The following is a 12,092-nucleotide window of genomic DNA, read 5'->3' as shown; positions in this document are numbered from 1 at the left end:
TATTATTCAAGTTCTTACCATTTCACACTACTCCCTGGAGAGGGGCCAAGAAAATATTAAAAATACTATAGAAATATAAAGGATAAGATATTTGTCACACTCGTTTAAATTGATGTATGCTGCTGTCCTATAAACGTCACATCGGATAACCCTGAAAAATTACCATGAATCTCCATAATTACGCATATTCATGATGGTGTTTTGCATAGTGCTAACAGCAGACTGCATGTGGGGTGGGACGTGAAGGGGGGTGGAAGGATGTGACAGATTAAAATTATTACCAGTATCATTGAAATAGACATAGCAACAGTTCCATTTTGTTAGGTCTTAGAAAACAAAAGCATATCATAAAATCTCATAGTAATTAAATAACTAGAAATTTTTCTCCTACATATTTTACTATAAAAAGTTAACAGCAAAAAACTGACTAGAAATATTATTGTTACTTGAAATGTGCTTGCATTTATCATAGACTCCTAGGTACAGGGACACATCAACTGAAAGGAGACAGTGCTTTTTAACTTTTTTGATGGAGAGAGGGGAGAAGTGAGGGTGATGGTGAATTTTCAAGCCTTCCAAAGTACACCTGTGCTACTCATATGGTTAGCAAGCTCCTGATGAGCTGAGTGCAAATCACGTAGGTACATTTCTTCTAGTAAATATAAGGACTGAGTCATATTCAGTAAACTGTTAAAAGGCTCTAAGAGATAGAAAAGTTGTCTGGTGTCTATCTCAATAGGTTTTTTGTGCTGAGGCAGAGAGCAGAGTTAATCAGGGACTCTAGAAGTAATTATCGACAGAGTTTGGGTAATACAAATGCTTGGGTAAACAGCGATTGTTCTTTCCACAAGATTGTGAGTAGAAACAACAATACTGGTATTGTCCTCCACTTCTCATTAAGGGGACTTGGGGAGGGAGCGCTGCACTGCGAGGCGGATGGGAAACTGACAGGCAAACTGTGCTGGGAACGACTCTCTCCTGATCCCACTACCACAAGCTCTGGCTTTTGGCATCAGGAGTGCCAGCTGCATCGGGAGAAGCCAAGCCTGTCATACCATCTTCACATCAAATCTTCAGGGTACAAGAGCTAGAGCATAGTTAGAGCTTAATGAAGAAACAAATACAAAAGGGAAGATTAGACCTCGTTAACACTTGCATTCATTTGTTCTTACAGAAACTGCACTGGAAGGGTTGTTTTATAGAACTCATTCTTTTTCCTCTTAAGCAGAAAAGTTACATTGAGGATGCATTTTTATATATTGTAAATACACAGGGAAAAAAAATCTTTCAGTTCCCCTGTAACTATCAGCCAGCAAATTGTTTTGTCAAAAATGCCATTTGAAACAGTGATGTCTATGACAACTGTCAAAATTGGTAAATAAATACTTTTCTCTTTTTTATATTAATAATATTGTACTCATCGCCACATAAAGCTTTTCCTTGCATACTTAAGTGGTACCATTGCTTTCTTTCGAAAAATTGGGATGTGAAACTTTGTCTATTGTTATGGGATAACAATCTCTTCTTTGGGATGAAACATTTATGTTTCATGGTATCACATTACTTTTATCTTCAAATTAATTGCATTTGCAAAAAAGGAACCATATTTTTGAAGTTCACTATAAACTATCCAGAAAGTTTGACAGCAGAATGCTACAATTATTTTTTATTGTTGTAAGCAATCAGTCAACTGTACAAAGGTGTATTGTGTACAGCTGCAATGTAAAACCTATTTTTGTTTATGCTATCTGTCAACCGCTTAATATGCTAAGGTGCATTCTAAATGATATTATTCCAAAGGAAACAAGAACACTTTAATGGCATAATGTACTTTCTATTCTATACTTTGCATATGTAGGGCCTACCCAAGAAAGGTTCATAATGTACCTGTGGCTCTTAAACTTTAGCTCTATGTTGAAAGAAGACAGGCTAATTATTTGTAGGCTATGAAGAGAGGAATGTACAACACCTGTAGTGTGATTGAAATATTTGATTTTTACAAATTCTCACTCAGTTTAGAGGTAAGCTCAATGAGGAGATCCTTGCCTATGCTGCAATACATGGGAATATGGACAGCTAGGTTTTATTTCAGATAGAAACTTTCCAGAAATTTCTTCCTGTAGACATATGAAAAGATATATACCCAAGCATAATGTGGCCTGATTACTAAATGTAATACTTTTTTAATGAGAAAGGCACTGAAAACAAAGTATACTACAGAAGTAGCTGAAAGCCAAGTCATTTTATATAAACTGCATTAACCCAAGGTAAATTTACACCTATAGTCACATAATGATGATGAAGAAAAACATGACAAACTAGGTTTTGTACTGTATAAGTAAAGCTTATCATTTCATACAAAGCAAGACTCCACATCTCAGATATAACGTCTGTATTATCCCTTAATTTTTAAGAGATATTACTTGAATTTACATTGGCCTAATATGAATGAGTCCTTCTTTTTTTTTCTTTATATAGCCTAAGAAAACCAGTGTTTTCAGTATGATAGAAGTGAATCCCTTTTATTCTGTTGGTGTCTGAAGATACCACCAAATCAGTGTTATATTCTAGAGTTCCTCTGACTTTTTTGCTCTTTGTGGTTACAATATTTGTGTGACATTATTTGGTCCATGGCATATATGTATCCAAACAACAGTGGCCCTGAAATACTCAAAAGTATTTCATATTTCCTAGTCTACATTCTTCTCAGTACTCTGAAATCATGGATGTCACCATTTTAAGATGAGTACATGACTACATCTTAAAATATGGGGTCATGTCGTAGGGAGCTGACCTCATCACAAACACTTCTCAGATAATTTGTTACAATGAATTCATTGATTAATTATTTAAATGGCACTTGGTATTTATAAGTGACAATTTTCATGCTTTTAGAACAGAGCAGTTAAATACTGAATATTGCTGTATTTATTTGTTAATTTTACTAGCAGTCTCCTCAGTAGTTTATAATTAAACATGACAGGTAGATTTGCGTGGTGTCTCCAAATGTGCTTAGCTATACAATAGTATTAATATAACTTTGTGATAACAAGTAAACTGAAACTGCATTTTTCTTTCTGGACAACAGAACTCCTTTTTAGCATTTTATTAATAATTACTTCAGCATTAATGGGACTACACTATAATATTCATTTCTAAAACTGTCCAACCAATGTTAGTGAATGTCAATTATGTACTAGCAGGACAAAACATGAAGCTCAAGTATTTACAAGAGAATCTTTACCTCTGGAATAACTTGTGTCTTGAGTGTAACACTGTAAAATATACATGTTTATCTGGATCATTTTAAAACAGCAGTATGATTGAAGAGAGTAAAATAAGTTCACATGAGAAGAAAAATTCCCAAAGCAAAATTTGACAAAAACATTTATTGTATTGGAACGCATGTAAATATGACATATATTCTTCTGACAAAATGAATTCAAGTAAATTTTCTGTTTGATAACACATTGCTGGATTGAAAGTGTAGTTTAGGTGAGAGCAGATAGAGCTATGAGTATTAATATCACATGCATTTAATTGGAAGTCCCTATTTTGGGTTATAAAATATTATTTTAAAAAACATTTATGTTTTATAAAGTTTAATGTTAATTTGTACATATTTATAACTTCAGTGAACAAAAATAAAAATATACTTTTATTTAGATTAGAAAGTATTCACCATGAACTTAATTAAATTTTCCTTTAAAATTATTTGATATTCTGTAAAACATTAGCTACAATACAAAGAATGAACTTTAAGTGTTGAAAAATTTTGTTAGGTAATGACAGAAAAATTTAAATGTGACTAAAAAATTGAAAATCTATTAATATTGAATATTTGAGCACAGGATAAATTGCTTTTGAATTGTTCTTTATTTTTTGAGAGAGATGATATTGTTGATCAGGTCCCTAAGGAGAATGAACTTGCTTAATTGCTCTCACCTACCCCGTGGTCTCTAGCAGTGTAGGACTAGTATATAGACAGAAAGGGAATATATACAGGAAGGAACCATGGCTGGGCCAAGTAGCAACCCAGTTTCTGCTATAGCATCATAACCTCAAGGTTTGCTAAAATTAGAGGCACAATCCCACCAAGAATTATTCCTGGTCTTCACTATTACTGCAGCGATGAAAAGCATAGTTTTCTTGGAGTGAAAATTGACTGAAGATGGAGGGTGTCAGAATTCTTTTAGTCTGAGCCCAGGCTTGTAGGTACTGGATGTGTGTATCTTTGCTTACTCTCTTTTCCATAGTTTTCTACATATAGGTTAAAAAAATCTTTTCAGGCAATTTCTATTTGATTAATATTTTTACTCAGTATCGATACTACTAGACTTGTAGGATCCCTGAGAGGGTTGGCTATGGAGTAAAGAGATCTGAATTAGAATTACAACTTCTCCTTAGATGGAGTTAATCACCTCATCTTATTGCATCTCAGATATTTCTTCCTAACACAGAGACTCTAAAGATTACATAAAATATCATATGACAAATGTGCTTGTACTGTGTATGGAAAATGAGAGATAACTCAGATTAGTGACTGAATCTAAATTTCAATGTGTAGATAGAGTCCAAGACAGATTAAGAGCTGAGTGGTTCCTTAAGAAAGGTTGTTTTCCCTGAGAGGTGCGTGGGGGCAGGCACACAGAGCCCCTTCATCATCTGTGAAAAGCGACAAGGCCCTGTGTTGGGCTTCTGCTTGGTTCTGTGATCAAGTTTCCACATTTAGCCAAACCACGTGAAACTGGCTTGAGTCTTTCCTCATAGACGCAACTTAGGCAAGACTTGGAAAAACTAGCTGCTTAAAAACAAGAAAAAAGAATGAAAGATAACACAGAAATCCATTGTTATTTTTTCTTCATAACATACAACCTTGCATGTAATAAACTAAATACATATTTACTGAATGAATACACAAATAAATGAATACATAAATAAATTTAATGTATAAGTCACTGAAGTTTGAAAATAAGTAATTCTGAGTTCACTCCCCTTTTTTTAAATGAAAAGTTTAGGGAACCTTCAGAGCGAAGGATACTCTAAAATGATCAATCAATATGAACATAAAGGTTCATAAGTGTTGAAGAACTATTTGTGATACATCTTTATGGAATGCACCTTAAAGCACAAGAATAAACCCACATCAATACATGCTTCTTGCACAAGTTTTTACACCACAAATTCTATCATAGTCACACATTTATTCATAGAATGGTCTCTCATTTCTTAATTAACAAAAGCATTTATTCAGAATATTTTCTTAAATAACATAGCCAGATGTTTACTAGGTATACTCTTTAACTATTTCGTGAAGAAGAATATATTTCCAGACATTACTGCCTACATTAGATTTAATCAAAATTGCTGAAGTATGTAGGCCAACAAAAATGAGTAGCTCAGCTGTAGGCATTGTGTTGACCTGTTAACCTGAATTTCATTTCTGACTACTTTTGTATTTAAACTTAAATTCCATAACTCATATATGCACAGGGGATTAATTGAGAATTACCATCCTACTTAAGAATAACTGTAACAGAAAAATAGTTGTTCATTCCAACCGTCAATTTTTTCAAGATTTGGAGCTTGTCTCCTTGAAAGTTCTTCCATATAGCAAAGTGAAGAGGCCATTTAAAGTATGATACCAACAGGAGTTTGCAGAGATGCCACTTCATAATGAATGGTGGCATCTGTAAAAGTCTTTTATTTGCCAGTATTCATAAAAACTATGCATCTATATACATTTTAAGTGCCAATATAAATATGAAAATTTTCTAAATGATATTTTTCTAGTACATATGATTCACATAAATCTCAGTGATTCAAAATAAAACTGGGTGATGCTATTTTTTTTTTTCTGGTATAAAACCTGTGGATTGGGAAAATTATAACATTACAGGGTCATCTTAAACTAAAAATAAACATATGAAGAAAATAATTTTTATAGCTGCCAACTAATGCTATCAGCCCTCTTATAAGTGATAATGCTAATGTAAAAAGTATACATTGAATGTTCAAATTTGCAAATGCATCTACAAAGATTAGAAAGAATTATCTTTGAATCTATTAATCAAAGGGTTTTTTCTCTATGAAGCACAGACATAAAAATTCATGCAAGAAAATATTTTTATTTCACTATTTATTTTCCTCATTGCACTTTGATTTTAAGGCCTCGAAGAACCTCATCATATACTAAATTTAATTTGGTCTATTTTTTTCTCTAAGAAAGTTGATGATGTTAGGTCATTATTTGAATATCTGTTTTAGTGCTCACTAAGTTATTTTTTGGTAGTTTAATAATCTTTGTAACATGATTTTCACATAATAAATATTTTAACTGTAATGTGAAATCATGATAATATATCTTTATTTCTATAGTACTACACAGTCTGATAAAATACACTTAAAGTAATTATTACACTAAATAAATAGTAAACTTTATATCCAGTATTTTCTGGACAATAAGTATTTCTCTGAGTAGCATATTTATATTTAAGAAACTTTTTTATGTTTTAAAATATGTGACCTTATCTTTTTAGAAACATACAGAAAAATCTTTGCCAGCATTCGGCTGTTTCAATTAAGAAGCACAGACATACCCTTCAAACATTTTTTTTCTCCTCTGTATGTTTTAAAGGACTTGTAAGAAGAACACATGTAATCAAATAGTTAACCATTTATTATATAAGAACTTGAGATAACCACTGAGAAACAAGAGATAGTAGTGTTCAACTTTTATTTACTTCAAAAAATAATGTATCACACAACAGTTTTTACTGATGATTAGGACTCACAGATGTGCTAGTTAAATGAAGTGTCTATATCATACCTCATATTGATTCACAATGACATTATAATAACAAATTTGCATCTATAAATTTCATGATTGTGACGTTATTATTTCTTTATATTGCTCGTTTTTAAGAAAATGCTACATTTTTCTTAGAATGAATTGTAATCAGCTTATAGTGCTATAATTTTCATAACATTTTCACACCAAAAATATTCTTCCTACAATACCCGCATGCCAATATTCAATATTTCTGCTCTTTTCTGCATGACCATAGTTAGATGTTTCTCATCAACCAAATTCTTTTCTCTTTTTTCTGTCTTTCTCTCTCTGCCTTTCTGTATCTTCCTTTTCTTTCTTTATTTTCTTCTTTATTTCCCCCCTCCACCCACTTCCCTTCCTTCCCTTCCCTCAGTTCTTCACTGCAGAGTACATTGAACATATTAAGAACATTCAGTTGTGGTTGGGCTTCTAACCTTGCTCAACTCTAGCATTAGCAAAGGGATTCAGTTTCTTGAATTCATTAATAGTGTTTTGCCACAAAAGGCTTTGTAGTTCTCTCCTGAATATTGAGCCTAGCTTAATAACATTCCATTTATGTTAAAGACACATTTAATCTGTAAATGTGACCTTTAGAAGAATTCTCTTGTTTTTCATTAAAGAAACACTGCATTACAAATATTAATTATTCTTTGATGCCATATTTTAATTAACTAATCATGTGCTATTTGCAGCAATAAAGAGTGTAGTAATGTATGTGCAGTAATGTTATGCAATGCAAGATCGATATCAAAGAATTCAGTGCTGCAGAAAAGACATGTTTTGGGTATCTTCTTTGGATGAGTTTGCTTATATAAAACATTTAGTCTAGAATGATGCCTTGTTTTGCTTTGTGTTTTGTATTTTTAAATGCCAATGCAAGTCTGATTAAAATGCTGAACATATCGTTAGCCCCATCACTAATAAGTGAACGTTCACTGATGCATATTAGCAGGGTCTAGCAATGTGGTGAAATTGTCACTTAAGTGCTTGGAATCTGAACACAGAAAATGACAGGCAATGCCGAAGGTCCGGCTCCAGTGCATGTCTTCACTGTAGCTGGAGTCACTGGAATGGTGAAACCAGTTTAGGTTCAAGGTCGCTGCTGACATTCAGCTGTCATGGCTTCATTGTCTGCAGGCCTTCTCTCCATTGACACATTCAAGAGTACTTTATAGCAACCACAAAGAGCCAGTCAATTGATACCATTACACTTCATGCACACACAAACCACAAGCCTGTTCAGGACTGTTGATACAGTCTAACATTTATTCATTAAGGGATCTATTGAAAATGCAACTTGCCCAGCCCCACTCTTAACAACATAGACTTACTTGTTTAGTCCAAACATTTAGCTACGTCTTTTTCAAGTTTTGCACAGCATTCTCTAATTGAGGTAACATTATCTGCATTTTAATGCTACACCATTTATGTCCAATGAAAGATTACCTGAAGAACCCTGCCATTACCACACTAGTTTAAATACGGGCGGTCGTATAGAAAAAATATACACAAAAGATGTAAGCAGGGGGAAAAGGGAGATATTTATTTGTTCTGGGAATGCCACGGAAATCCAATTGCTCAGAAATGAAATAAGAGTCTGAAGTGAAAGGAGGGAAAACCTAAGCTTGGGTCAGGGAAGAGGCAGTGATTAGCTCCATTGTTAGGAGCTCTTTGAGCTTCGTTGGTTGTAAAGAAAAACCCACTAATGAATCTATTGAAGCTTGCCAGAACTTTGTATGGAAGACAACTTAAGTTATGGTGCTTATCTAAAAAATGGTAGTAAAGTATGTGGATATATAAAACCCAGCACATATGTCTCTTTATTAACAGCTTACCCATAAAAACAAAAAAAAAATGTTTAAAGATACTGTGTTGCACAAATGACTGATATAACATGCGTGTGTTTAATTCAGTATTTATAGGTCTTGAAAAAAATCACCTAAATGATGATAAGATATAAGAAAGTATGTCCTGTTATATTTTAAATATGGGGGAATAGGCAGAAATAGAATATAGCTAATCTCTTCTTGGTTTTCTAACAGTAGTTGCAAAGAAAGATGGGTTTAAATGTCAAGTCAGAAGGCTTTTTCGTGTTTTGCACATTTTAAGTGTGCAGAAAGCGTTTCATTAAGAAACGTAATCAACTGGCATTAAATGTAACAGACTTTGGATAATATGCCTGTGTGCTGTACATGGTAAAAAATGTTCATCATGCTTCCATGCTATGTAGTTTCCAACACAGAGTTGAGTCTTTTTCTGCGGACTGATACGATATTTAGTTACACATATCTATTTAATTCTATAAAATACATTTCATTGTCTAAAATAAGGTTATCACTAATGTAAGAATTCAATTAGATGGCCATATAATAGAAAAAATAATTTTGACCAATCACCTGGTCAAGATCATTGCCAGTAACTGGAAAATGTATGCTATATAATAAGTAGAGGTAGAACATATTCTGAATGTTTTGACCTGAGTTATGTTTTGCCAAATACTTTCAAGTGTAAGATTGGTGAAGCAAAGTTCAATCACCAAATAAGAAGAGGTCAAACACACTATTACACTTATCCATGGTTCCATGACTGTTTCACAAGAATGAAGCTTATTAATTGGGAAACATGATTCTCTACCTCTGAGGGCTTGTCTTTAATAAATAAATGAGTGCTATGTCATGAATTTGCTCATTTTTTCATGACCAAGTGTTATTCCCCCAAAGCATACTATTTTGGGGCAACAGGACTAATTGCTAAGCAGAATTCTTTTTTTTTTTTTTAATAATGTCAAAGATCTCTTTATTTTTGACATCTCAGATTTTCAACTAAGGCCCTGGGAGACTTTTTGTGGAGATTATTGTGTAGTTATTATGAAATTGTCTCTTTGGACTCATGTCTGCAGAAGGGAAGATACTGTTGCCACAATATGAGCAACCTTTCTTCAGGTCTTCATTAGTTTGCTTCAGTGATCAGGCTAGCATGAGCAAAGGCTAACCACAACCAAACAAAAACTAGTTATGTGGTTGTAGTTTTTGTAAGGTCCAAACCATTGGAATCCATTATGGTAAGGTTTGTTGCTAAGAATGTCTCTTTTTCTATGAGATTTTATGTCAGGAGATTTGACTCAATTTTGACCAGCAGAGAAATTTGAGGATGAGAATTGCAAGAGGTATATGAAAATATTGAGAAGGTAAAGGAAATTAATATTTAAAGGATGCATTCCAGTTGTTGTGTCGGGTACTTTACCTATGTTGTTTTGCCTCCACAACAACCCTGTATATTTTGAAATTATTATTACTCCATTCTATTGATGGGCAAAGAGAAGCTTTCGGATCTTTAAATTTTTACCTGAGGACATAAAGCAAGTAAATGGTAATGCTGCAAGTTAAACCAAATACCATATTCTCCTGAAGCCTACACTGTCCTGAATACCTGTTTCAGCCAAAGGACTTTAAAGACCTTGGTAAAATTTAGCTAACATTGCTGATACCATTTATGATGAATAGTACCTTCTCTCTCTTTCGCATTTATATTGCCTCACTTTAAATTCACTCCCTGTAATGAGCTCCCATTTTGCCTTTCTTTCTCTTCCTCTTTCTTTTGCTCCTAGAGAACATTGAAGATCTATCAACTTCCATATCAACTTTCTTCCATATCAGACATCTTTCACATCAGTTTAATAAAAGTAGCTCCACTAATGAGTAACAGTGATCTACCAATTCACAATTGTTTCTACTGTATTTTTTTTCCTCATGGAGTATGAATATAAATCTCTCAGTCCAAAATTCAGGGTCTCTGTAAATGTTCTATAAAATCCTTATGATATGTTATATAATACTTCAAGCTTTCTTCCAAAACTCTTTTATATCTTTCCATTAATTTAACAATTTTTTTCTAGGAAATTGCTTTGTAGATGAGGACAAAAACTTTTATAGTAAGTTACCCTGCATTTCTACTGGAGATTCCAGATGAAGAGATATATACTAAGTTTTATAGCCTGTACCATACAGGCCTACTGCACATGTGCTGTGTGTGTGTGTGTCCATGTATATATAAACTTCCAGGTGTACCCTTCCAGACTAAAACCTCACCATCTTCTGTTTGCATTACTTTTGCATGGAGAAATTTTTTGTATGCTTCTTATATATTTCTTCAAGAAAAATAAAAGACTGTTTAAGTGCATGTTATCAGTTAAATAGCTCGGTCAATTTTTGGTGTATTCACTCATTTGAATGGCAAAGAAATTATCCCATCTGAACAGTAGAAAGGATATAGTGCTTTTGTCACGGACACATTTGCAGTCTCTCATAATGCAATTTTTCTTTGTCCAGCTGTATTTTCAAGAACCATTTTAAATGAGGACTTTAAAAAATGGCTTACTAAAAATGACACCAAATAATATTCAAATAATAACAGAAGGAGAGAGCTGGCCAAGGCAAACAAATGACTTCCCTTCTGAAACTTTGCTTAAACTAGATATAGATTTCTCCTTTTAATGATGTAATCTGGATAAAAATATTTTGCAATTATATTAAATTTTATAAGATAAAATTATTTCAGGGAAATTCTCTCCATGGCATAATTTTTATTTTTGATTTTTTTTTTACTATTCTGTACTAATACACAGTTAAAGCAAATATTATGTGGCAGGGTTGGTGAAAAAAATATTTTAATACAAATAGCTTACAGAAAGATAATAAACTCTTTTAGAAAAGTGAAATATGCTTTTAAGATATGCTTTCAGTTAATTTATAATGTAGAAGGAGGCTTATTTGATGATCGTACCCTATAATTAGTGAGATCGGTAATCAAGACAACTGTGATTTATTTTACCAGGAGACCTAAGAGACTGAAGACATCTGGCCTGGACTCCTCTGATGGTAAAATTGAAAGTACACCTAAATTTGCTTTGTTATAGGATTCTCTTCAGAGGACAAGAGAAGATGTTATAGTCTCTGCATGAGGACAATTCTGCAGCATCAAAATCAAATAATATTTGTTTTCTGGCAGCAGAATTGTGTATCATATATCTAAAGACAGTAAGCACTTGGGTGGACGTCAATGAATACTAAACACTAATTGATCTGATACAGCCATATGCACATACACAGATATACATGGTGGCTTGTAATGGTTGAAAAATTACAGTTTGGTTCTATTAAAAGATCTGTCACTTTTAGGTCAGAGTGGGATTTTGGAGGGATAGTCTCCCACAATAGAAAACTATCTTGACAACAGTGGTGTTTTGAGGTTGTTTGTTGTT

The sequence above is a fragment of the Macaca mulatta genome, chromosome 6 (assembly GCF_049350105.2).
Source record: "Macaca mulatta isolate MMU2019108-1 chromosome 6, T2T-MMU8v2.0, whole genome shotgun sequence".
Classification (NCBI taxonomy): domain Eukaryota; kingdom Metazoa; phylum Chordata; class Mammalia; order Primates; family Cercopithecidae; genus Macaca; species Macaca mulatta.
This window is presented reverse-complemented; position numbering follows the sequence as displayed.